General features: G+C 43.3%; 1 non-coding gene and 1 pseudogene across 1 annotated transcript; one reads left to right on the top strand and one right to left on the bottom strand.

Moving 5' to 3' along the window:
- Positions 1-11,101: 11,101 nt before the first annotated feature.
- LOC134968040 (5S ribosomal RNA) lies at positions 11,102-11,220 on the bottom strand (annotated as a pseudogene).
- Positions 11,221-22,723: 11,503 nt separating this feature from the next.
- LOC134967426 (5S ribosomal RNA) lies at positions 22,724-22,842 on the top strand. The gene has a single exon (XR_010188907.1). It is a non-coding gene; the product is annotated as a 5S ribosomal RNA (ribosomal RNA).
- The last annotated feature ends 5,027 nt before the right edge of the window (positions 22,843-27,869 follow it).

Genomic DNA, 27,869 nt, shown 5'->3' with positions numbered 1-27,869 from the left:
AACAAGACCGAAATGAGAGGCAGTGGGTATGAGTTTTTAATCGTGATACGGTTCAATTCCCTGAAGTCGATGCAGGGTCGCAATGAACCGTCCTTTTTACCCACGAAGAAGAACCCCGACCCAACTGGAGACTGTGAAGGTCTGATAAATCCCTTAGCCAAGTTCTCCTGAATGTACTCTGCCATAGCCTGAGTCTCAGGACGTGACAGGGAGTACAACCTGCTCTTGGGAAGCTTAGCATTCGGCAACAAATTAATGGCACAGTCATAGGGGCGATGGGGAGGTAGTACCTCTGCAACTTTTTTGGAGAACACGTCCGCAAAATCTGCATAACACCCTGGCAATCCTGGCAAACTTAGCTGCGAGAGCCTGACTGGAAGGCTCAAGCAACTCCTGAAACAATCAGTACCCCAACTAAGAATCTCCCCAGAGACCAAGTCAAATTGAGGTTTGTGGGCCCTTAACCAGGGTAACCCCAACACCAATGGGGCAAAAGTACAGACAGTCACATAAAAGGACAATTTTTCAGAGTGTGTGGCTCCAATAAACAAAGAAATCTGGCTAGTGCAAGAGGTAATTTTACCCTGGGATAATGGTTCCCCGTTTAACCCACAAATTTCAATTTCCGACGCCAAGGGTACTAAGGAAACAGAGTGTTTCAAGGCGAATTGGCGGTCCATAAAAACCCCGTCGGCCCCACTGTCCACAAAGGCCTCAGTCTTGACAGTTTGACCGAGGATCTTCAAGGTCACCGGAATGATAAAAGTCTTCTTGGGAAATTCTGACTTCTGGCCTGACAGGATATTTCCCATCACCCTCAGGCCCTGAAGTTTTCCGGCTTTTCTGGGCATGATACTACCACATGACCCTTATTCCCACAGTACAAACACAACCCCTGCTGTCTCCTCCGCATCTTCTCACGCGAGGAGAGGCGGGTAGCCCCAATCTGCATAGGCTCCTCGGAAAATTCCTCAGAGTCTGAGGTTCCCTTGGGAAAGAAGGAAACCTCGGTCTCCCTTTCAAGCCTACGCTCTCTCAGCCGTCTATCCACCCGGATGGATAACTGCATGAGCTGATCCAAGCTATCAGGCAAGGGATATTGTACCAGTTGGTCTTTTATCTGGTTAGAAAGACCTCTTCGGTACTGGTGTCTCAGGGCTGGGTCATTCCACTGGGTATCATGGGCCAACCTCCGAAACTCCGTACAGTAAACCTCAACTGGCCTTCGCCCTTGCTTAAGGATCGAAATCTGAGCCTCGGCTGAGGCCGTCTTGTCAGGGTCATCATACAACATGCCCAGTGCCGTAAAAAAAGCATCAACACTTTTAAGCGACGGACAGTCAGGCTGCAACCCATATGCCCAGACCTGTGGGTCTCCTTGTAGCAAGGAAATCACTATGCCCACCCGCTGAATCTCTGACCCAGAAGACTGAGGCCTAAGCTGGAAATATAGCTTGCAGCTCTCCTTGAAACAAAAGAACTGCGAGCGATCTCCAGAAAAACGATCCGGAAGATTTACTTTCGGCTCCTTAACCCCTGAAGGTGCTGCTGCTGCGGGAGCTCCACCAGCGGCCTGGGAGGTCTGCATTTTAATGGACAAATCACTAAATTGACGAGTCAGGACCTGCACCTGATCGACCACCTGTTGCAACGTATTTTGAGGGGTATGCTCCATATTCCCACAAAATTTCAACAGGAGTATTGGGCTGCTGAATATGTTATGCACACCAGTGCCTGCAGGAATGTACTGGTGTCTGAACAGAGAGGGATGCAAAACAAATGAACTAACAGACAGACTGGGAAATATGACATCACGTACACAGAAAGTGATAGGGTAACAAAACCAACACAAAGTGAACAGAGAAGCCCAGAGGCTAAGAAACTGGGTGTCTCCCTAGTATTACAAATGCTAAGATGGAAAAAGCAAGATGTTGTGTTTTAATACGTAGAGAACCCGAAATGCTGTTGCTAAGGGCAACAGCAAAACCCTAAAGGGTTACCAACGGGTGTGGCAGCAAACTCCTTGGTCAGAGATGGAATAGTAGGCACAAGGAGAGTCTCCACAATCCTAATTCTCACTTGCAGGGCCCAGGTTCAGATTACTGCCACTAAACTGACACATGGACGCCCTGCACAGTGAGAGAGGATTAAGCATGCAGGTCTGAAAGTACAGGCACAAACCTGCTGGGTTCACAGAATAGCAAAAGAACCTCAGCAGGCTAAACGACTGACTCCAGTCTTACTGCTAGGTCTGGATTGGCAGAGTGTAGTACCAAATCCCCAGGCCTATTTGCAGTAAGCAATAACAAATACAAAGCTACACAGTACTGGCTAATTTTCAGGAACTGACTAACCAACAAAGATTCAGCAGCATCTGCTTAATCTGAGAAGAGGCCTTATAAAGCAGGTGCTGTCCACGCCCCACTCAGACCTCACAGACTGTGAGCACAAAAACCAGCACCGGATCCCCTGCCTGTAACCACTGCACAGCAAAAGACCCGAACCGGAGTATCAGCTGCGCTCAGGTTACTCCGCTAGCACTTGTCTCCCGGTTGCCATGACGACGTGGCAGCACAGGGCAGGAGACCCTAACAATTTATCCTTTATGCGGTCAGACAGACCATGCCAGAAGGCGGCAACCAATGCCTGGTTGTTCCACTTCACCTCTGATGCCAATGTCTGGAACTGGATGACGTACTGACCCACAGTACGTGTTCCCTGGCGGATCTGTAGGAGGTCTGAAGAAGCAGAAGTCGTACGCCCAGGCTCGTCAAAGATACGTCGGAATGCGGCAACAAACTCTGTATAATTATTCAGTAGTGCATCTGCTCGCTCCCACAGCGGAGAGATCCAATTCAGAGCAGAACCAGCTAACAGAGAGACAATGTATGCAACCTTTGCTCTAGGTGTTGGAAAATTCTGTGGTTGCAATTCAAAGTTGACTTCGCATTGATTCAAAAATCCACGACACATTTTAGGATTACCATCAAATTTACTTGGTGTAGGAAGATGGATGCGAGACATTGGAATAGGAGCAACTGGAGAGGTAGAAACTATGGAACTAGGAACAGGAGCAGAAACTGATGAGGACACTGGAGGAGCTGAGGTTGGAAATGACTGTTGCAGAGTATCTAAACGAGAAGACATTTCCTGCAGGTATTGTATAATCTGCTGCTGCGCAGCCTCTTGACCATCTAGTCGTGACACTAAGCCTTGGAGTGTCCCTGACCCCACACTTTGACCACCGTCCGGGTCCATGGGCCTCGGACAAACTGTCAGGTCTCTGGATTTGTCTGTCCCCGGCGGGGGCGCTAGTGGGTCAGTGTTGGTGCGATGTATAAAGCGGGGAGGCAATATAACAGCCCTGCGCATAAGCGCTGATATTTATTAATGAAAACAGATGGTACAATACTGAATATGATGGAAACCGTTAATGTAGAAAACTATGACAGATAACTGAATCCAAATAACATAAAAGTCTCTTGCAGCAGAACGTAAATAACTTGATAATGAAATGCAGGTGAGATAACAGAACTCCGGTAGTATTTGGAAATACACAGTCTCTGAATAACACAGGATAAACGGATAATGGTTATGAAAGCAGAACTCCGGAATATATGAGTAACTCACAGTCTCTGTTAAAGCACAAGTCCATATAGCCACACTTAGGCTAAAGCAGGAGACAGTCTCTAAGCCAGTAGATGTTATGCGGCTGAGTTGCACAGATGGTATGCTGACAATTAGTGCACAGGTAAGTAATAAGAAAGAACACCTGAGGAGAGTCTCTTACTGCTGATGGGTTTTGAAGCTGGATGTAGCTGAAGTCCGGAGTAACAGGAGGGCTGTAGAAACGGAATCTGGAACAAGTGAGGCAGAGGCGTCACTAGGGTTGGTGTCACCCGGTGTGGTAACTCATGGTGTCACCCCCCCCATGGACCTTCTCCCATATCACACCACACGCAATCCTTAGAAATGTTTTTGTACTAGTTTTACTTGTAAGTCATAATTCCTGTATATCACTGAATGCGATGGCAATAGTAGTGACATAGGACCCTATTTAGGTTGGTTTGCATATTCTGCTTAAAAGCAGAATCTGCAATCGTTTCTGTAGCATGCTGGGGTCCGTCCAGGATGCTAATTGGCATCCAGCGATGCGATTTCAATTATTTTGCGATCACATCGCTGAAGCAGATACGAAGGATGACCCCCTGCAGACGTAGCTAGGCTGCGTATGCAGGCAATGCACCGCCATTTTTCGGGTTGCAGTGGGTGCGTGTGATGTCACATAGCCGCCCCAAAAAAGCTCTGATCCCCTTTCCCAACCACACCCTGCTACGCCGGCCCCCAATGAAAGTGCAGTCCCTCAGGGATGCGACCGCACTTTGATTGCATGCTCACTGTCAGCGTGGCGCATTTTAGCAATTTTATTGCTAAAATTAAATGCAACCAGAATAATGTCCATAATTGAGTATGAGCCGAAATTCACATTATACAACACAGAATGAGCCGAAATTCACATCATAGAACACAGATTGATCCGAAATTCACATAATAGCACACTGAATGAGCCGAAATTCACATTATAGCACACTGAATGATCCGAAATTCATATTGTAGCACACTGAATGAGCCGAAATTCACATCATAGAACACAGAATGATCCAAAATTCACATTATAGCACACTGAATGATCCGAAATTCACATTGTAGCACTCTGAATGAGCCGAAATTCACATTGTAACACACTGAATGATCCGAAATTCATATTGTAGCACACTGAATGAGCCGAAATTCACATCATAGAACACAGAATGATCCAAAATTCACATTATAGCACACTGAATGATCCGAAATTCACATTGTAGCACTCTGAATGAGCCGAAATTCACATTGTAACACACTGAATGATCCGAAATTCACATTATAGCACACTGAATGAGCCGAAACTCACATTATAGCACACTGAATGAGCCGAAACTCACATTGTTGCACACTGAATGAGCCGAAACTCACATTGTAGCACACTGAATGAGCCGAAATTCACATTGTAGCACACTGAATGAGCCGAAATTCACATTATAGCACACTGAATGAGCCGACATTCACATTGTAGCACACTGAATGAGCCGAAACTCACATTGTAGCACACTGAATGAGCTGACATTCACATTGTAACACACTGAATGATCCGAAATTCACATTGTAGCACTCTGAATGAGCCGAAATTCACATTGTAACACACTGAATGATCCGAAATTCACATTGTAGCACACTGAATGAGCCGAAACTAACATTGTAGCACACTGACTGAGCCAAAATTCACATTAAAGCACACAGTATTATCCAAAATTCAGGGACAGGGAGAGTGACAGCAGGGACAGTGACAGAGGGACAGTGACAGAGGGACAGTGACAGCAGGGACAGTGACAGAGGTGCAGTGACAGAGGGACAGTGACAGCGGTGACAGCAGTGACAGAGGTATAGTGACAGCAGGGACAGTGACAGAGGTATACTGACAGCAGGGACAGTGACAGAGGTGCAGTGACAGAGGGACAGTGACAGCGGTGACAGCAGGGACAGTGACAGAGGTATAGTGACAGCAGGGACAGTGACAGAGGGACAGTGACAGCGGTGACAGCAGTGACAGAGGTATAGTGACAGCAGGGACAGTGACAGAGGTATACTGACAGCAGAGACAGTGACAGAGGTGCAGTGACAGAGGGACAGTGACAGCGGTGACAGCAGGGACAGTGACAGAGGTATAGTGACAGCAGGGACCGTGACAGCAGGGACAGTGACAGAGGTATAGTGACAGCAGGGCCAGTGACAGAGGTATAGTGACAGCAGGGACCGTGACAGCAGGGACAGTGACAGAGGTATAGTGACAGCAGGGACAGTGACAGAGGTATAGTGACAGCAGGGACAGTGAGAGGTATAGTGACAGCAGGGACAGTGACAGCAGGGACAGTGACTGAAGTATAGTGACAGAGGTACAGTGACAGCAGGGAAAGTGAGTGACAGCAGTGACAGGGACATAGGGAAGCAGGGTAAGTACCTGAGCAGCGGAGGGGGGTGTAGTAGGCGGCCCTAGGCAGCGGAGGAAGTGGGCTGCGGTGTGCAGAACGTGGCCGGCGGCAGTGAGGAGAATGGCAAGCTGCAAGCGGTGCCGGCGCGCAAGATGACGTCATGAGGAGTGACGTACAGCGACCGGCATCCTGGCTGAGGAGACTGTCAGGAACCGCCAGTACGGACCCGGCGGCGGTATTCAGGCAGCGATTTGAGTCAGCAGGGGGATGCGATCATAACAAGAGGACGCCGCGGCACAGTTATGATCGTGCAACCCCCCCCCCCCTCCCCCTCCGAGCAGGTGCATGTGCGCCGCGGCTGGGTCCGTGCTTTCTGACACATTGTCAGTGTAATGGTAGGAATGCGACAGGTGTGAGGCTCTTGTTTGCTGTCACCCCACTGAAGGGTGACACCCGGGTGCGGGCCGCACCCCCCGCACCCGCCTCATGACGCCACTGAAGTGAGGTATCCACAAAGGATCGCTGGAAACAGGAACGCAGGAACTGGGAGAACTAGACACAGGGTATGTGACTCGTTGTCCGAGGCGATGAGAGTGAGCCCCGGACAGGAACTTATACCCCTTGCTCTGCAGTGATTGGTCACAGTGTTCTGGCTGGAAACTCAGGGCTGGATTGGAAGCAGAAATCACAGCAGCATCCACACGGACCGGATGCCGGCACACAGCAGAACACAAACACAGGGCCAGACTCAGGGGCACTCAGCGACACGGGAAATGACGCTCGCGGTCAGCGCATCCATACAGCCGCGACTGGGGCCATGGCCTCCGGAGGCCAGCACACCAGCGCGCTGGTAGGTGAGATGCAGCCGACCGCCGATTCCTGACACACACTTTTAGGGAGTCATTTTTCCGTTTAGAGGTGATGTTTTCTTTAACATTAAGAAATATTGTTTAGATTTCAGGTGAACCTTCTTAAACTTTGTATCCACATTTAATAGATGTTGAAGTACTGTCATGACTGACAGCAGCTGCAACACTAGTACTAGGTTGCTGCTCCTGCTTCTCTATTGGCTGCTCCATATCCATATATTTTTTTTACTCACAGTGCTTCAAGTAATAGTGGCACACTGGCACCTAATGAACATTATTATTTTACAACACAATGTCTGAGCCTGAACAACACACACATTTAATTTTTTTCACACAGTAATTCAAGTAATGGTGGCACACTGGCACTTAATCAGTGTTACATTTTTACTTACTGTTTTATTTACATTTTTTTAACACTTTGCATCACAGTGCTGTACCCACATGCCTTAACTGACACAGTAACAGCAACGATACAGTTCACAGCCCAGTGCTGCACCCCACAGCCCTTCACTGACAGTGAAAGCAGTGTTGCACCCCAAAGCCCTTCACTAACATAGTCACAGAAGTGCTGCACCCCACAGCCCTACACTGACAGTCTGTCACACTCAAAGTATTGCTACAGCCCACAGCCCTTCACTGATACAGTCAAATCAGTGATGCAGCTCACAACCTTACAATAACAGTCTGACAGTCACAGCAGTGCTGCACCTCCCAGTCCTTCACAGTCTGACATAGTCACAGTAGTTTGAGCAAGAAGAAGAAAAAAGAAAGACTCTGTGTTGGGGCACACTTAGAAATTTGAAATAAATTTATTAAAACTTAACATTTAATTGATGACAAATAAAAATAATAGAGAGTTTGATACAAAAAAATGTTCAAAAGCACAAAGTATACATATAATAATGACAGAGGTTGAAGCAAAAGATTTTTGGTACTAAATTAGAGTCAGAATAAGCCTGATACAGGGTAGAGAGCACCTGTGGTGAAAAATATAACGAAAAGTACAATGAATTGGTGCCTGAGTAGATCAGAAATCAATAATGGGGTAGAGGTAGACGACATGTGCATATAATCACCGCAGTGATAGTAGTAGGGAGACACCTAGGGGGAAATTTACTAAGCTCCCGATTTTGACCGAGATGCCGTTTTTTCATCAAAGTGTCATCTCGGTAATTTACTAAACACTAATCACGGCAGAGATGAGGGCATTCGTAATTTTTTGCAAGTCCAAGTAAAAAATTACGAATGAATACACCATCGGTCAAAACGCGGCTGTTTAAGTATGAATCTCGGTCATTTACTAAGAAGTGCAAAGCAAAAAACAAACAAACACTGCCGTGAAAAATTACAACTCGTAAAAAAGTGCTAAAAAAAACAGACCTTTTTTTTTTATTCGTGATTGGATAGGCATGCACGGATCCATGAGATCCGTGCATGTATATCAGTGGGAAGGGGTGGGAAAGTGCTTATTTTTTCAAAAAAAATTGCGTGTGGTCCCCCCTCCTAAGCATAACCAGCCTCGGGCTCTTTGAGCCGATCCTGGTTGCAGAAATATGGGGAAAAAAATGACAGGGGTTCCCCCATATTTAAGCAACCAGCATCGGGCTCTGCGCCTGGTCCTGGTCCCAAAAATACGGGGGACAAAAAGAGTAGGGGTCCCCCGTATTTTTAAAACCAGCACCGGGCTCCACTAGCTGGACAGATAATGCCACAGCCGGGGGTCACTTTTATATAGTGCCCTGCGGCCGTGGCATCAAAAATCCAACTAGTCACTCCTGGCCGGGGTACCCTGGGGGAGTGGGGACCCCTTCAATCAAGGGGTCCCCCCCCCAGCCACCCAAGGGCCAGGGGTGAAGCCCGAGGCTGTCCCCCCCCATCCAATGGGCTGCGGATGGGGAGGCTGATAGCCTTTGTTGTAAAAGAAAAGATATTGTTTTTAGTAGCAGTACTACAAGGCCCAGCAAGCCTCCCCCGCATGCTGGTACTTGGAGAACCACAAGTACCAGCATGCGACGGAAAAACGGGCCCGCTGGTACCTGTAGTACTACTACTAAAAAAATACCCAAAAAAAGACAAGACACACACACCGTGAAAGTATAATTTTATTACATACATACACACATACATACATACTTACCTTAAGTTCCCACGCAGGTCGGTCCTCTTCTCCAGTAGAATCCAAGGGGTACCTGTTGAAGAAATTATACTCACGAGATCCAGGGGTCCAGGCTCCTCGGGAAATCCAGGGGTAATCCACGTACTTGCATAAAATAAGAAAACGGAAAGCCGAGCCACGAACTGAAAGGGGCCCCATGTTTTCACATGGGACTCCTTTCCACGAATGCCAGAAACCCACTCTGACTGATGTCTAAGTGGGTTTCTTCAGCCAATCAGGGAGTGCCACGTTGTAGCACTCTCCTGATCAGCTGTGTGGTCCTGTCCTCACTGACAGGCAGCACACGGCAGTGTTACAATGTAGCGCCTATGCGCTACATTGTAACCAATGCTGGGAACTTTCTGCTCAGCGGTGACGTCACTTTAGGTCAACCGCAGGGCAGAAAGTTCCCATCATTGGTTACAATGTAGCGCATAGGCGCTACATTGTAACACTGCCGTGTGCTGCCTGTCAGTGAGGACAGGAGCACACAGCTGATCAGGAGAGTGCTACAACGTGGCACTCCCTGATTGGCTGAAGAAACCCACTTAGACATCAGTCAGAGTGGGTTTCTGGCATTCGTGGAAAGGAGTCCCATGTGAAAACATGGGGCCCCTTTCAGTTCGTGGCTCGGCTTTCCGTTTTCTTATTTTATGCAAGTACGTGGATTACCCCTGGATTTCCCGAGGAGCCTGGACCCCTGGATCTCGTGAGTATAATTTCTTCAACAGGTACCCCTTGGATTCTACTGGAGAAGAGGACCGACCTGCGTGGGAACTTAAGGTAAGTATGTATGTATGTGTGTATGTATGTAATAAAATTATACTTTCACGGTGTGTGTGTGTGTCTTGTCTTTTTTTGGGTATTTTTTTAGTAGTAGTACTACAGGTACCAGCGGGCCCGTTTTTCCGTCGCATGCTGGTACTTGTGGTTCTCCAAGTACCAGCATGCGGGGGAGGCTTGCTGGGCCTTGTAGTACTGCTACTAAAAACAATATCTTTTCTTTTACAACAAAGGCTATCAGCCTCCCCATCCGCAGCCCATTGGATGGGGGGGGACAGCCTCGGGCTTCACCCCTGGCCCTTGGGTGGCTGGGGGGGGGGGGACCCCTTGATTGAAGGGGTCCCCACTCCCCCAGGGTACCCCGGCCAGGGGTGACTAGTTGGATTTTTGATGCCACGGCCGCAGGGCACTATATAAAAGTGACCCCCGGCTGTGGCATTATCTGTCCAGCTAGTGGAGCCCGGTGCTGGTTTTAAAAATACGGGGGACCCCTACTCTTTTTGTCCCCCGTATTTTTGGGACCAGGACCAGGCGCAGAGCCCGATGCTGGTTGCTTAAATATGGGGGAACCCCTGTCATTTTTTTCCACATATTTTTGCAACCAGGATCGGCTCAAAGAGCCCGAGGCTGGTTATGCTTAGGAGGGGGGACCCCACGCATTTTTTTTAATTATTTTACAGTGTTTAATTAAAAAAAAAAAAAAAATAAACCCCAGCACGGATCACACAGATCCGGCCGAGATTGATTGTAAAAAAAGTCGGCAGTGTTTTGCTAATCACTGCCGTAAAAATAGAAAAAAAACCACGAATGACATCGACATCGGAACAAAAGAAAAACCCGAATACGACAGCTTAGTAAATTAGTCGTAATCAATTCAAAAAGTTGCTGTTTTACACTTTCGATGTCATTCGTGATTGAACTTTGACCTGAATCTGGAAAATACGAATCTTAGTAAATTTACCCCCTAGTCTGAATACCTCATAGAAATAGATAAAGGGCACAAAAGTTCATAATTGAGATGTCAAATGACTAAAGGTGATCGCCTGGAAAGAATCTGTTTGCTGAAGAAGTGGATCCTTAAAGGTAACAAAGCATTTGAGAGAAAAACATTTTTTAACTTGTTTATGATACCAAAAAAGCATTAATAAATAGACACAAGGGCAGAGCCAATTGTTGAAAAAATAGAAGGTTTGCAGGGAAATAGGATAAAGAATAGGAAGGTTCAGAAGTTGCTCTAACACTTCTGCTGTTTGTGATCAGAGGTCATAAACTTACTGCACCTGATATTCCCAAGAGGTCACCCTACTAGGTACTAATCAGGCTTGTCAGCGCTTAGCTTCCAAGATCGGATGAGATTGGGCGTTGCCACTGAAATATGGCAGTAATAGAAACACTAGGACACAAATGAGAGAGTGTAATGAGTAGTGAGCAACAGAGGTACTTCTGCTGTCCAGTTTCTAGCGCAGATTCTCTGTTGCTGTGGGCATTGCAGAGAGTAGTCTCGCATCTGGATGAGAGGGTACTAAAAAATAGTGGAGGTGAGATATGCTCAGAATAGGGAGGGAACCCTGCCTTCTGCTGTCCACTGTCTTATAATTATATAGCGGACAGTGGATGAGAGAGGTGGGTTAGGCTCGCCTATTGAAAAAAAAGGAGGAAAAACAAGGAAAAAAAGGAAGAAATGGTAGTATAGTGAGATCACAATGTTTCAGAAGTAAATGGATTGTGAAATAAAATAATCATAAAGTTAACGATTAACAGGAGAAAGGAAAATAAACACAGGCTGCATGATAATGGGATAGAAGTTTACCAAATAGATATAGAGCCCTGTTATACAGAAGAGATTCTGAAAAAAAGTGTTACATTTAAGGGGAGAAACAAAGAAATGGTTTTGAAACAACAATTAAGGATCAAATTTGCAAACATAGAGATAACAATATTGGTTATGAGTCAATATCAGTTAAATAACATGATAATTGGAGTCCCAATGGGCACATACAATACCAGGGAGTACCAGGAAGTGATCTGAACAATAAAGAGTTCAGCATCACTGAGCACAGACGGACCGTTTCACCAGGGTGGCTTGTTCACTGTGTCAGGGCATAAGGGAAAGGCTGCCGTATTTAAGGTAAGGGGGGAGGGATCAAGGACGGCTTGGCATCATTAAGGTATTTAACACAACAAATAGACACCAGATTGCGTCCTAGGCGCTTAAAGAAATAGATAATTTGTACAATACGTTCCTTTTTGGAGATAGGATGACCTCAGAATTGGTTCCCGCCTTGTATTGTAATCTCGTCCGATTGTATAGTGCCGTGATTATTCAAACATGCGGAAGAAAAAAATAGCATACAATGTGTAGTATTTCTAATAGTCCAATAATGCCAGACAAATGAGGAATGGTTGTAGTGAGAAAGATGCTCCACAGATATCTTGCGTACCCCACTCACAATAAGGTGAATGTAGGTGTATCCATAAAGGTATCTTTTAGTGTGGTGATGTTAACTGCATCCAGACAACCAGACACTATATTGTGATGGTTTAATCAAACACAGGCGTACCCAAAACTCACACAAAGGAAGCAGAGGGCACTCCTTGAAAGGTATCTTTTACATTCAATTTTCTTCAAAGAAATAAAGCGTACCCCAACTCACACTGGCACAGAGAGTTGTAATCCCATCAAGGTTTCTTTATTCCGTAGTAGTGCTGTCAATAGACTTCAGTGCTTTGGTTTAATAACTCGCAGATATGCGGAAAAAAGGAAGTAACAACAAACAATGTGTGATATTGTTTCAAACCAAAAAAATGCACAGGATAGAAGGCACCGATACTACGTGGGACAATCGTGTTTAACGTACCCCACTCACATCAAAAAGGGTAATGGTAAGCCCATAAAGGTATCTTTCACATGGAAGCTGCCATACACTATAAAGTAGAGGCTTATCTAAGATGGATTGCTGTATGCAGGCGTACCCCAACTCACACTGGATAGATGGCATACGTTCCTATAGCAGTATCTTTCACACTGTGGCACTCAAATATAGGCGTACCCAAACTCACGTTGCAGTGGAATAGATGAATCCTATCAAGGTATCTTTTAAGGGCTCAAAAGCCTTCTCCAATCAGTGTATAATGGTGGGCAGATTCACAAAAAAAATATGTACAAATTTTTCCAAAAGAAAATAAAATGTCCATAAAAACAAAAATGTGCTTTATTCCAATCCAACAGAACAAAAGGTTTTTCAGATAAGAGAAAAATCCAGGTTCAATGTAAAACAATAAAAGTCCATAAAAAATATTTTCTATTAACCGCTAAAAAATACTTGAAAAAGAAAAATGGAAATCTTGCTACTCACAGTCCAGATAATGTCGACGCGTTTCGGTCGTGAGACCTTTGTCAAGACATATCTGAACTGTGAGGAGACTAGGTATTTATAAGGCCACTGGCCTATCTGTGAGTAGCAGGAAGTGATGCCGTCAATTAGCCAACTTCCTGTTCCTTAATTTCATTAATCATCACATTATGAGCAAAAGGCATAAAAGATATAGAATACATTGCAGTTTAAATGATGTTATTAAAAACATATCCATAGAATTCATATATTTGGCACAGAAGCATTCATTCTTAATCAATCGCACTGGTCACGCTTGGCCTTATGGGATTCGTAGTTCTCTGCGTCCGATTTGAGGTCCATATATGGTATTTCCGCCGGAACTGGAAGCGGAAATGACGTCACGGTCACTCATGCCAGCGCAATTTTCCGATGCATTCTGGTCTTTGTAGTTTGGTGTCCCGGACTTAATGGATAGCTGTGTACCATAACAATATGGTATTTCCGCCGAAACCGGAAGCGTAAATGACGTATCGGCCGCTCGTGTCAGCGCAATTATCTCAATGCATTCTGGTCTTTGTAGTCTGGTGTCCCGGACTCAATAGATAACTGTGTGCCATAACAGTAAAGAGAGTATTTAGGGGAGAACACAAAGAACAATCACCGCATTATAGCAATACTTTAAACAACAGTGTAATAAAACAATATCATATATTAGTGATTAATATGGACACTAATGACATCAGTTAAAAAAATATATAATAATGGAAATTACAAAAAATAAAAAAATATAGTGAAAGTAGGGCATAAAAACCGCTACTTAATGAAATGCTTCCCGGTCTCATTTGTAAACATATAATATTAGCAACCCTCATACAGCCCATAATTCACGTTATTTTCAAATATATGTATTAGGGTATTTCTGGTTGGATCATATCTAAGATATGTCTATAAGAACCATTTAAGCTCAAAGTCACTGTTGAGCCCTGTTGGAATGAGGGTATTATATGTGAAGATAGCCTTCATTTCTGCTTTGGCAAGTTGGGACAATGTGTCCCTATATCTGATATTATTTTTTATGTGTTTAATTCCATAGAAGCCCACAATGTTAGAAATTGCACAATTGTGGACCTTTTTGAAATGCAGTGAGAGAGAATGAGTCTCCAGGCCTTTTTTAATATTTCTTATATGTTCGCCCATCCTCACTTTTAAATCTCTAGTGGTTCTTCCGATGTAAAAAAGTGAGCAGGTACATTTTATAGCATAAACTACATTTTTAGTGTGACAAGTGATAAAATCTATGATTTTCACTTCAGTGTCGTTTATGCAAATGCTTTCGATCTTATTATGTCCCTCACTGGTGATATTTTTGCAACCTTGACATCCCCCACATCTGTAAAAACCTTTTGAGGTGATCCTTGATAAAGGTTGCACGGAGGGGAGACTGCTGGAGACAAGTTTGGATTTCAAATTGGGTGCTCTACGGTATATGTGAATAGGTTTTTCTGGGACAAGGGTGCCTATGACAGGGTCTTTCCGTAAGAGATCCCAATGTTTCCTGAATACCCCTTCAATCATACGGTGTTGAGAGGTGAACCCAGTGATGAATGCCCAGTCGAATTTGGAATCCTTTTTTAGGTCCAAATCGCTGTTGGTTTTTTTCTCAAGGAGGCTCTCTCTATTGATGTCCACAATTTTGGCTTTGGCAGTATCAATCTTGTCTCGATCATACCCACATGCCACAAATTTTTCTGTCATGGCATGTGCCTGTAATTCGAAAACTTTGTTGTCAGTACAGTTGCGTTTAAGACGTTTAAATTGACCTGTGGGAATCGAGTTCAGCCAGTTGTTGTGATGACAACTGGTAGCCTCAATAAAAGTACTAGAATCCGTGGGTTTGGAGTATGTTCTGGTGTGAATTGTATTGTCTTCTATATAGACGGTTATGTCCAGAAAGTTGATACTTGTATTGCTGTTTTCAAAAGTGAGTTTAATATTTAAATTGTTGGTATTCAGAAAGGAACAGAATTCAAACAAAGAATTCATCTCGCCCTTCCAGACGAAAAATATGTCGTCTATATATCAGGCATAGGACACCAGATCCGCCCCAAATGGGTTGTTGGACCAGATGTTGTTCAGTTCCCACAAACCCATAAACAAGTTTGCATAGCTTGGGGCAAATCTATGCCAGTTAGACAAGATCCAATGGCAGAGTAACTATATTTTGGTAACAGCGGACGTAAGCTCGCTTTATACCATCATCGACCATTCAGACGGCATACAAGCAGTTAAACACTTTCTTAACATATCCAATTTATCCAAAAACCTTCAAGAGTTGGTGGTAGAAGGTATAACCTTTATTCTCAATAATAATTTCTTTATGTTTGGGAGCGACTTCTACATTCAAAAAACGGGCACGGCTATGGGCACCAGATTCGCCCCAAGCTATGCAAACTTGTTTATGGGTTTGTGGGAACTGAACAACATCTGGTCCAACAACCCATTTGGGGCGGATCTGGTGTCCTATGCCAGATATATAGACGACATATTTTTCGTCTGGAAGGGCGAGATGAATTCTTTGTTTGAATTCTGTTCCTTTCTGAATACCAACAATTTAAATATTAAACTCACTTTTGAAAACAGCAATACAAGTATCAACTTTCTGGACATAACCGTCTATATAGAAGACAATACAATTCACACCAGAACATACTCCAAACCCACGGATTCTAGTACTTTTATTGAGGCTACCAGTTGTCATCACAACAACTGGCTGAACTCGATTCCCACAGGTCAATTTAAACGTCTTAAACGCAACTGTACTGACAACAAAGTTTTCGAATTACAGGCACATGCCATGACAGAAAAATTTGTGGCATGTGGGTATGATCGAGACAAGATTGATACTGCCAAAGCCAAAATTGTGGACATCAATAGAGAGAGCCTCCTTGAGAAAAAAACCAACAGCGATTTGGACCTAAAAAAGGATTCCAAATTCGACTGGGCATTCATCACTGGGTTCACCTCTCAACACCGTATGATTGAAGGGGTATTCAGGAAACATTGGGATCTCTTACGGAAAGACCCTGTCATAGGCACCCTTGTCCCAGAAAAACCTATTCACATATACCGTAGAGCACCCAATTTGAAATCCAAACTTGTCTCCAGCAGTCTCCCCTCCGTGCAACCTTTATCAAGGATCACCTCAAAAGGTTTTTACAGATGTGGGGGATGTCAAGGTTGCAAAAATATCACCAGTGAGGGACATAATAAGATCGAAAGCATTTGCATAAACGACACTGAAGTGAAAATCATAGATTTTATCACTTGTCACACTAAAAATGTAGTTTATGCTATAAAATGTACCTGCTCACTTTTTTACATCGGAAGAACCACTAGAGATTTAAAAGTGAGGATGGGCGAACATATAAGAAATATTAAAAAAGGCCTGGAGACTCATTCTCTCTCACTGCATTTCAAAAAGGTCCACAATTGTGCAATTTCTAACATTGTGGGCTTCTATGGAATTAAACACATAAAAAATAATATCAGATATAGGGACACATTGTCCCAACTTGCCAAAGCAGAAATGAAGGCTATCTTCACATATAATACCCTCATTCCAACAGGGCTCAACAGTGACTTTGAGCTTAAATGGTTCTTATAGACATATCTTAGATATGATCCAACCAGAAATACCCTAATACATATATTTGAAAATAACGTGAATTATGGGCTGTATGAGGGTTGCTAATATTATATGTTTACAAATGAGACCGGGAAGCATTTCATTAAGTAGCGGTTTTTATGCCCTACTTTCACTATATTTTTTTATTTTTTGTAATTTCCATTATTATATATTTTTTTAACTGATGTCATTAGTGTCCATATTAATCACTAATATATGATATTGTTTTATTACACTGTTGTTTAAAGTATTGCTATAATGCGGTGATTGTTCTTTGTGTTCTCCCCTAAATACTCTCTTTACTGTTATGGCACACAGTTATCTATTGAGTCCGGGACACCAGACTACAAAGACCAGAATGCATTGAGATAATTGCGCTGACACGAGCGGCCGATACGTCATTTCCGCTTCCGGTTTCGGCGGAAATACCATATTGTTATGGTACACAGCTATCCATTAAGTCCGGGACACCAAACTACAAAGACCAGAATGCATCGGAAAATTGCGCTGGCATGAGTGACCGTGACGTCATTTCCGCTTCCAGTTCCGGCGGAAATACCATATATGGACCTCAAATCGGACGCAGAGAACTACGAATCCCATAAGGCCAAGCGTGACCAGTGCGATTGATTAAGAATGAATGCTTCTGTGCCAAATATATGAATTCTATGGATATGTTTTTAATAACATCATTTAAACTGCAATGTATTCTATATCTTTTATGCCTTTTGCTCATAATGTGATGATTAATGAAATTAAGGAACAGGAAGTTGGCTAATTGACGGCATCACTTCCTGCTACTCACAGATAGGCCAGTGGCCTTATAAATACCTAGTCTCCTCACAGTTCAGATATGTCTTGACAAAGGTCTCACGACCGAAACGCGTCGACATTATCTGGACTGTGAGTAGCAAGATTTCCATTTTTCTTTTTCAAGTATTTTTTAGCGGTTAATAGAAAATATTTTTTATGGACTTTTATTGTTTTACATTGAACCTGGATTTTTCTCTTATCTGAAAAACCTTTTGTTCTGTTGGATTGGAATAAAGCACATTTTTGTTTTTATGGACATTTTATTTTCTTTTGGAAAAATTTGTACATATTTTTTTTGTGAATCTGCCCACCATTATACACTGATTGGAGAAGGCTTTTGAGCCCTTAAAAGATACCTTGATAGGATTCATCTATTCCACTGCAACGTGAGTTTGGGTACGCCTATATTTGAGTGCCACAGTGTGAAAGATACTGCTATAGGAACGTATGCCATCTATCCAGTGTGAGTTGGGGTACGCCTGCATACAGCAATCCATCTTAGATAAGCCTCTACTTTATAGTGTATGGCAGCTTCCATGTGAAAGATACCTTTATGGGCTTACCATTACCCTTTTTGATGTGAGTGGGGTACGTTAAACACGATTGTCCCACGTAGTATCGGTGCCTTCTATCCTGTGCATTTTTTTGGTTTGAAACAATATCACACATTGTTTGTTGTTACTTCCTTTTTTCCGCATATCTGCGAGTTATTAAACCAAAGCACTGAAGTCTATTGACAGCACTACTACGGAATAAAGAAACCTTGATGGGATTACAACTCTCTGTGCCAGTGTGAGTTGGGGTACGCTTTATTTCTTTGAAGAAAATTGAATGTAAAAGATACCTTTCAAGGAGTGCCCTCTGCTTCCTTTGTGTGAGTTTTGGGTACGCCTGTGTTTGATTAAACCATCACAATATAGTGTCTGGTTGTCTGGATGCAGTTAACATCACCACACTAAAAGATACCTTTATGGATACACCTACATTCACCTTATTGTGAGTGGGGTACGCAAGATATCTGTGGAGCATCTTTCTCACTACAACCATTCCTCATTTGTCTGGCATTATTGGACTATTAGAAATACTACACATTGTATGCTATTTTTTTCTTCCGCATGTTTGAATAATCACGGCACTATACAATCGGACGAGATTACAATACAAGGCGGGAACCAATTCTGAGGTCATCCTATCTCCAAAAAGGAACGTATTGTACAAATTATCTATTTCTTTAAGCGCCTAGGACGCAATCTGGTGTCTATTTGTTGTGTTAAATATCTGTGTTTTGTAAATGTGGTGGCATTTATTCTGACACCAGAAGTGTACAGGCGGCTTTGCGCCCAGGGGACTTGTCTGACTGTTTCTAGTCTTCTACTGGCATCATTAAGGATCCGGATTGGTGGAGGTCCATAGTGACATCATCCTCTTATTAAAAGGATTATGCTGATAAGAATAAGACAACAAAACAACAAAAGGCTGGCGTCTGTTCTTACTCCTAAAATGTCAAATCATGAGGAGGTGACTGCCATAAAAGTAATCACTCAGATGTTCTGTGTATCGGGCTCCCGCGATCGCGTCCGACCGGAAGTGTCGTCCTTGGCCGGAAGTCACGTGGTCGCGTGTGTTCTGGAGTTTGCGTTTCACCCGGAGTGACGTCAGGCCGGAAGTAAATTCATTCGATTACGCTGTGAGGCTGGAGTTGCTAAGTAACCGTTGCTAGATGGTCAGATACACGGAAAAAGTTCTTATCACGGCAAGTCGTGTTGCAATGCGTTTGTGCATATTAGTAGCTCATCTGATTGCCATAGCATGCCTTAGTGTAACGGATCTTCAGGGCTTAAATCAAATAAGAAGCACTGAAAAAATATGATAAATAAATAGGTAAATACATTTTTTTTTTTTAATCCATGAAATAGAATATAATATAATGAGGAGAAGGGAGAGAGACAACTAAGTAGATAGGGTTTAGTTACGGATGTCAAATATTGAAAGAGGATGAATCTGAAAAGACAGTAAAATCCAAAAAATGTAAATGTAAATATAATCATGAAAAATATAACAGAGAGATGCAACAAATACGGCTACCAATAGGAGAATCAGCAGTGTTGTTAAGATAAAAACCTTTTTCATGTTTGGGCTGTGAGATTGATGTATAGATTCCCCAGATGGGAGGGTGGGAGAAGGTTTGTGATAGAACTGCAAAACCTGATGATATAAATAGTGGTGGCAAATAAATTGTAATCTATGATAAATGAGGAATTAAAGTGTGGAAGTGAAAGTGGAAACGATGCGTAGGGTTCTGTAGGGGCTGTGTGTGAAGAGGGGAAGGGGTAATGGGTGGATGCGTATGAAGCCAAGAATAAAAGTATGTTAGAAGGAAGTTTAAAAGATATCGCTGTTAATGGCTGGGTGTGAAATAAAGGGAAAAAAGGGAGAAGGGGGTGGGGGGAAGGAATGCAGAGGAGAAGAGAGAACGATTGAATGTTATGAGAAAAGAAAAGGTGGTAATAAGTGTATTATGCAGTGAGGAGGTGTGTTGAAAAATTTAAAGAAAGGCCGCATAGTTTATATGTTCATTCATGCCCTTAGGTGCTAGGCAATCCAGTTTAAAAGTCCATTCAGATTCATGTCTCAATAGCTCTTTAATGAGGTCGCCACCACGTATTCCCAAGCTGATTTTCTCTAGTCCAAAGGCTTTCAAGTCATTCGGGTTACTCCCATGATGGTGATGGAGGTGGCGTGCGACAGAGGTCAGTTTTTTATGTTTTGAAAGATCAATTGAGGCATTCCTCACAGACCCAACATGTTCTAAAATACGTTGTTTTAGGGCCCTTGTAGTAATACCCACGTATTTCATGTCGCAACTGCAGTAGATGCAGTACACAACTCCAATGGCATTGCAGTTGATAAATTGTTCAAACTGACCTCTGTCGTACGCCACTTCCATCACCACCATGGGAGTAACCCGAATGACTTGAAAGCCTTTGGACTAGAGAAAATCAGCTTGGGAATACGTGGTGGCGACCTCATTAAAGAGCTATTGAGACATGAATCTGAATGGACTTTTAAACTGGATTGCCTAGCACCTAAGGGCATGAATGAACATATAAACTATGCGGCCTTTCTTTAAATTTTTCAACACACCTCCTCACTGCATAATACACTTATTACCACCTTTTCTTTTCTCATAACATTCAATCGTTCTCTCTTCTCCTCTGCATTCCTTCCCCCCACCCCCTTCTCCCTTTTTTCCCTTTATTTTACACCCAGCCATTAACAGCGATATCTTTTAAACTTCCTTCTAACATACTTTTATTCTTGGCTTCATACGCATCCACCCATCACCCCTTCCCCTCTTCACACACAGCCCCTACAGAACCCTACGCATCGTTTCCACTTTCACTTCCACACTTTAATTCCTCATTTATCATAGATTACAATTTATTTGCCACCACTATTTATATCATCAGGTTTTGCAGTTCTATCACAAACCTTCTCCCACCCTCCCATCTGGGGAATCTATACATCAATCTCACAGCCCAAACATGAAAAAGGTTTTTATCTTAACAACACTGCTGATTCTCCTGTCGGTAGCCGTATTTGTTGCATCTCTCTGTTATATTTTTCATGATATTTACATTTAAATTTTTTGGATTTTACTGTCTTTTCAGATTCATCCTCTTTCAATATTTGACATCCGTAACTGAACCCTATCTACTTAGTTGTCTCTCTCCCCTCTCCTCATTATATTATATTCTATTTCATGGAGTTTAAAAAAAAAAAAAAAAAAATTATTTACCTATATATTTATCATATTTTTTCAGTGCTTCTTATTTGATTTAAGCCCTGAAGATCCGTTACACTAAGGCATGCTATGGCAATCAGATGCACAAACGCATTGCAACACGACTTGCCGTGATAATAACTTTTTCCGTGTATCTGGCATCTAGCAACGGTTACTTAGCAACTCCAGCCTCACAGCGTAATCGAATTAATTTACTTCCGGCCTGACGTCACTCCGGGTGAAACGCAAACTCCGGAACACACGCGACCACGTGACTTCCGGCCAAGGACGACACTTCCGGTCGGACGCGATCGCGGGATCCCGATACACAGAACATCTGAGTGAATTACTTTTATGGCAGTCACCTCCTCATGATTTGACATTTTAGGAGTAAGAACAGACGCCAGCCTTTTGTTGTTTTGTTGTCTTATTCTTATCAGCATAATCCTTTTAATAAGAGGATGATGTCACTATGGACCTCCACCAATCCGGATCCTTAATGATGCCAAGCCTTCCTTGATCCCTCCCCCCCTTACCTTAAATACGGCAGCCTTTCCCTTATGCCCTGACACAGTGAACAAGCCACCCTGGTGAAACGGTCCGTCTGTGCTCAGTGATGCTGAACTCTTTATAGTTCAGATCACTTCCTGGTACTCCCTGGTATTGTATGTGCCCATTGGGACTCCAATTATCATGTTATTTAACTGATATTGACTCATAACCAATATTGTTATCTCTATGTTTGCAAATTTGATCCTTAATTGTTGTTTCAAAACCATTTCTTTGTTTCTCCCCTTAAATGTAACACTTTTTTTCAGAATCTCTTCTGTATAACAGGGCTCTATATCTATTTGGCAAACTTCTATCCCATTATCATGCAGCCTGTGTTAATTTTCCTTTCTCCTGTTAATCGTTAACTTTATGATTATTTTATTTCACAATCCATTTACTTCTGAAACATTGTGTTGTGATCTCACTATACTACCATTTCTTCCTTTTTTCCCCCCCTTTTTTTCAATAGGCGAGCCTAACCCACCTCTCTCATCCACTGTCCGCTATATAATTATAAGACAGTGGACAGCAGAAGGCAGGGTTCCCTCCCTATTCTGAGCATATCTCACCTCCACTATTTTTTAGTACCCTCTCATCCAGAATGCGAGACTACTCTCTGCAATGCCCACAGCAACAGAGAATCTGCGCTAGAAACTGGACAGCAGAAGTACCTTTGTTGCTCACTACTCATTACACTCTCTCATTTGTGTCCTAGTGTTTCTATTACTGCCATATTTCAGCGGCAACGCCCAATCTCATCCGATCTTGGAAGCTAAGCGCTGACAAGCCTGATTAGTACCTAGTAGGGTGACCTCTTGGGAATATCAGGTGCAGTAAGTTTATGACCTCTGATCACAAACAGCAGAAGTGTTAGAGCAACTTCTGAACCTTCCTATTCTTTATCCTATTTCCCTGCAAACCTTCTATTTTTTCAACAATTGGCTCTGCCCTTGTGTCTATTTATTAATGCTTTTTTGGTATCATAAACAAGTTAAAAAAAATTTTTCTCTCAAATGCTTTGTTACCTTTAAGGATCCACTTCTTCAGCAAACAGATTCTTTACCAGGCGATTACCTTTAGTCATTTGACATCTCAATTATGAACTTTTGTGCCCTTTATCTAGTTCTATGAGGTATTCAGACTAGGTGTCTTCCTACTACTATCACTGCGGTGATTATATGCACATGTCGTCTACCTCTACCCCATTATTGATTTCTGATCTACTCAGGCACCATTTCATTGTACTTTTCGTTATATTTTTCACCACAGGTGCTCTCTACCCTGTATCAGGCTTATTCTGACTCTAATTTAGTACCAAAAATCTTTTGCTGCAACCTCTGTCATTATTATATGTATACTTTGTGCTTTTGAACATTTTTTTTGTATCAAACTCTCTATTATTTTTATTTGTCATCAATTAAATGTTAAGTTTTAATAAATTTATTTCAAATTTCTAAGTGTGCCCCAACACAGAGTCTTTCTTTTTTCTTCTTCTTGCTCAAACTATTACTGACTCTGGGAGCACCACCAACCTAAATAATTGTTTAGATATCTTCATTAAGAATCTTTAAACTCAGTATCGTTGGTCATTCTCTGAACAGTTTTCTACAATCTGTGTATTAATCTATGTTCTTCATTATTATATTTTTCCTGTGCGGAACCAAACCAAATCTCCCTGTTAATCCCATAGTCACAGTAGTGTAAAGTAGTAGGGGTCGGCACCGCACTGGATTTGAAATTGCAAGGTATTTTATCCATCAAGCGTGCCCCAACATAAAGTCTTTCTTTTTTCTTTGTACACTATAATAGTCACAGTAGTGCCAGCCTATCACAGTCTAACATAGTCACAGTAGTGCCACCGCAGTGCTGCACCCCCCAGCCCATCACAGTATGACATAATCACCGCAGTGCTGCACCCCCCAGCCCATCACAGTATGACATAATCACCGCAGTGCTGCACCCCCCAGCCCATCACAGTATGACATAATCACCGCAGTGCTGCACCCCCCAGCCCATCACAGTATGACATAATCACCGCAGTGCTGCACCCCCCAGCCCATCACAGTATGACATAATCACCGCAGTGCTGCACCCCCCAGCCCATCACAGTATGACATAATCACCGCAGTGCTGCACCCCCCAGCCCATCACAGTATGACATAATCACCGCAGTGCTGCACCCCCCAGCCCATCACAGTATGACATAATCACCGCAGTGCTGCACCCCCCAGCCCATCACAGTATGACATAATCACCGCAGTGCTGCACCCCCCAGCCCATCACAGTATGACATAATCACCGCAGTGCTGCACCCCCCAGCCCATCACAGTATGACATAATCACCGCAGTGCTGCACCCCCCAGCCCATCACAGTATGACATAATCACCGCAGTGCTGCACCCCCCAGCCCATCACAGTATGACATAATCACCGCAGTGCTGCACCCCCCAGCCCATCACAGTATGACATAATCACCGCAGTGCTGCACCCCCCAGCCCATCACAGTATGACATAATCACAGCAGTGCTGCACCCCCCAGCCCATCACAGTATGACATAATCACCGCAGTGCTGCACCCCCCAGCCCATCACAGTATGACATAATCACAGCAGTGCTGCACCCCCCAGCCCATCACAGTATGACATAATCACAGCAGTGCTGCACCCCCCAGCCCATCACAGTATGACATAATCACCGCAGTGCTGCACCCCCCAGCCCATCACAGTATGACATAATCACAGCAGTGCTGCACCCCCCAGCCCATCACAGTATGACATAATCACAGCAGTGCTGCACCCCCCAGCCCATCACAGTATGACATAATCACCGCAGTGCTGCACCCCCCAGCCCATCACAGTATGACATAATCACAGCAGTGCTGCACCCCCCAGCCCATCACAGTATGACATAATCACAGTAGTGATGCAACCCACAGCCCTTCACTGACACAGTCACAGTGCTGCACCCACTGCCCTACACCCTAAACCTCCAGCATCCAGTGTGAAATGGCGCCCGGATCACAGAATAAGCGACTTTTATAGAACCCAAAAGAAGCAAGATCCATTGCCTAGAAGATGACATTTTGCTTTATTTGGAAATCCAACCCTGGCACAAAAACCCGATCCTGGGCTCGGAGCTACTCGGAAATGACAAATCCAGGTGGGTTCCGTTTTCAGAAGGCCGACTCCGGATATCTCCAATTTTAAGACAATTTTCAAGATTAACGAATCTTTACATGTAATTACAGGTATGTTGTTTTTTTTAAAGTACCTCATTGCCTATGTATGTTCAGCGCACAAATGCAGCAATCAAAGCAAGTCACTTTGAGCCTGCAAAATCGTCACCCTGATTGGCCCAAATGATAGTAAGATGTGGTCAAATCATGGGGTGTGGCTATGTCAAAAAAAATTAATGAAAACTATTATTTACTGAGGAGGGAGTATTGTTCTCCCTACTCAGCTGGCCTGGCCATTTACAAAAGCCAGGGATTGGGTAATTAGTACCTTCTACTCCCATCTCTCAGCAACCCGGGATCATTTAAACCTGAATGTGCTGTTAAATGTCTCACAGTTCTGTATTGTAAGAATGAAATACAGTATGTGTGTGTGTGTGTGTGTGTGTGTGTGTGTGTGTGTGTGTGTGTGTGTGTGTGTGTGTGTGTGTGTTCGTCTGTCTCTGTCAGTACAGTACTTTGGAAAGTGTAGTGATCTAAAGTACAGTATATCTAATCACATCCATGTTTTATTGTAAATTATTTGTAATAAGTTTACAGTATGTTGAAGGATGGTCTGCCGTGTTTCTCTGTGAGGATCAGTGGGTGAAGCATCTGTCAGTAGATTGAGGCACCCACATCAATCTGTGCTGCCCTTCCATAGTCACACTCAGCGCTCGAAGTGGGGCAGTATACAGAGGTATGACATACCGCTACTTTCTGCTTCCCACTTAGAGCACAGCGACACTGGCTGTCGGTGCTGAGAACAAAAATGTGGTCGCATTGCCTGCAGAACACTAACAGCAGTGGAGTTGTGTCCCCAGTGGGAAACATTTCTGATCGGGTCCTGGCGCCAGGGAAGATGGTGATGACAGTTTAAACTTATAGGGTTACAGGGGCGCAATATGGCTCCGTCACTTTTGCAAGGTCATGCCATTTGTCCAAAAGTATCATATGACATATCACACTGTCTGAAGTGTTTTCAGAAACTGTTCAATATATTTTCCTTAGAAGTGATCCCAGTTCTTACACCTTTTAAGGTAGCAGTGTTAAAGAAAGTCAGATATCTAGATTCTGTTAGTCGGGCAGGATGGTGGCACAGTGGTTAGTATTGCTGTCTGACAGCACTGTAACTGGACCCTATCTCTGTTTAGTTTGCATGTTCTCCTCGCATTATCTTGGGTTTCCTCTGGATTCATTAAGACAGGAACTGATGTGAATGACTGAACTATTATCTGTAAAACAATGTGTTACTTTATATGGCATTATACAGTTTTATTTATCATATATATATATATATATATATATATATATATATATATATATCAACCAAAGAAAAGGTGGCACTCGGAGACTGTAATAATCATATAATGGTGCAAAAAGAAATCAACGTTTCGGGGACCAGTTCCCCTTCTTCAGGATAAGTGTTAACACAGCACTACACACATTTAAATACTTAGAAGAAGTACTTACCCCCCACAACACACCCAATCACCTGGCGTCTCCACCAGGTGATTGGGTGTGTTGTGGGGGGTAAGTACTTCTTCTAAGTATTTAAATGTGTGTTGTGCTGTGTTAACACTTATCCTGAAGAAGGGGAACTGGTCCCCGAAACGTTGATTTCTTTTTGCACCATTATATGATTATTACAGTCTCCGAGTGCCGCCTTTTCTTTGGTTGAAATATTTTGGGGGGCCTCATCAAAGCTCTCTGCGGAGGAAGGCACCGGAGCAGGACATATCCCTCAGCGGATACTGAGAGTGCCGGGGCAGCAAGGTACAATATATATATATATATATATATATATATGTATTAAGGGTGTGCTTCGGGCCATTTTTCAGGTTTTGTGTGTTAGTTTTGGATCTGGATCTCCTTCATGTTTTGGATCTGGATTTAAAAAAAAAATCATAAAAACAACAGAATTTGTTTCTACAGTATTATTAATAGGTGCGAGATGTGCACCGGAAATTTTTCGGGTTTTGTGTTTTGGTTTTGGATTCAGTTCCGCGGCCGTGTTTTGGATTCGGACGCGTTTTGGCAAAACCTCCCTGAAATTTTTTTGTCGGATTCGGGTGTGTTTTGGATTCGGGTGTTTTTTTTAAAAAAAAAACCCTCAAAAACAGCTTAAATCATAGAATTTGGGGGTCATTTTGATCCTATAGTATTATTAACCTCAATAACCATAATTTCCACTCATTTTCAGTCTATTCTGAACACCTCACACATCACAATATTATTTTTAGTCCTAAAATTTGCACCAAGGTCGCTGGATGACTAAGCTCAGCGACCCAAGAGGGTGGCACAAACACCTGGCCCATCTAGGAGTGGCACTGCAGTGTCAGACAGGATGGCACTTAAAAAAATTGGCCCCAAACAGTAGAGATGAGCGGATTCGGTTTTACTCGGTTTTACTCGGTTCTCAAAACCGAATCTTATTGGCTATCCAAAACACGTGACATCCGTGAGCCAATAAGATGTCGTTTTGAGAACCGAGTAAAACCGAGTAAAACCGAATCCGCTCATCTCTACCAAACAGCACATGATGCAAAGAAAAGAGAAAAAGAGGTGCACTGTGGTCGCTGGACGGCAGAGCTAAGCGACACAAATGCCTCAATATCACAGGAATTATTCGTTCTAATCAATGGTATTATTGGTC

This window comes from Pseudophryne corroboree, chromosome 10, assembly GCF_028390025.1.
Source record: "Pseudophryne corroboree isolate aPseCor3 chromosome 10, aPseCor3.hap2, whole genome shotgun sequence".
NCBI classification, from domain to species: Eukaryota; Metazoa; Chordata; class Amphibia; order Anura; family Myobatrachidae; genus Pseudophryne; species Pseudophryne corroboree.
This window is presented reverse-complemented; position numbering and strand designations above follow the sequence as displayed.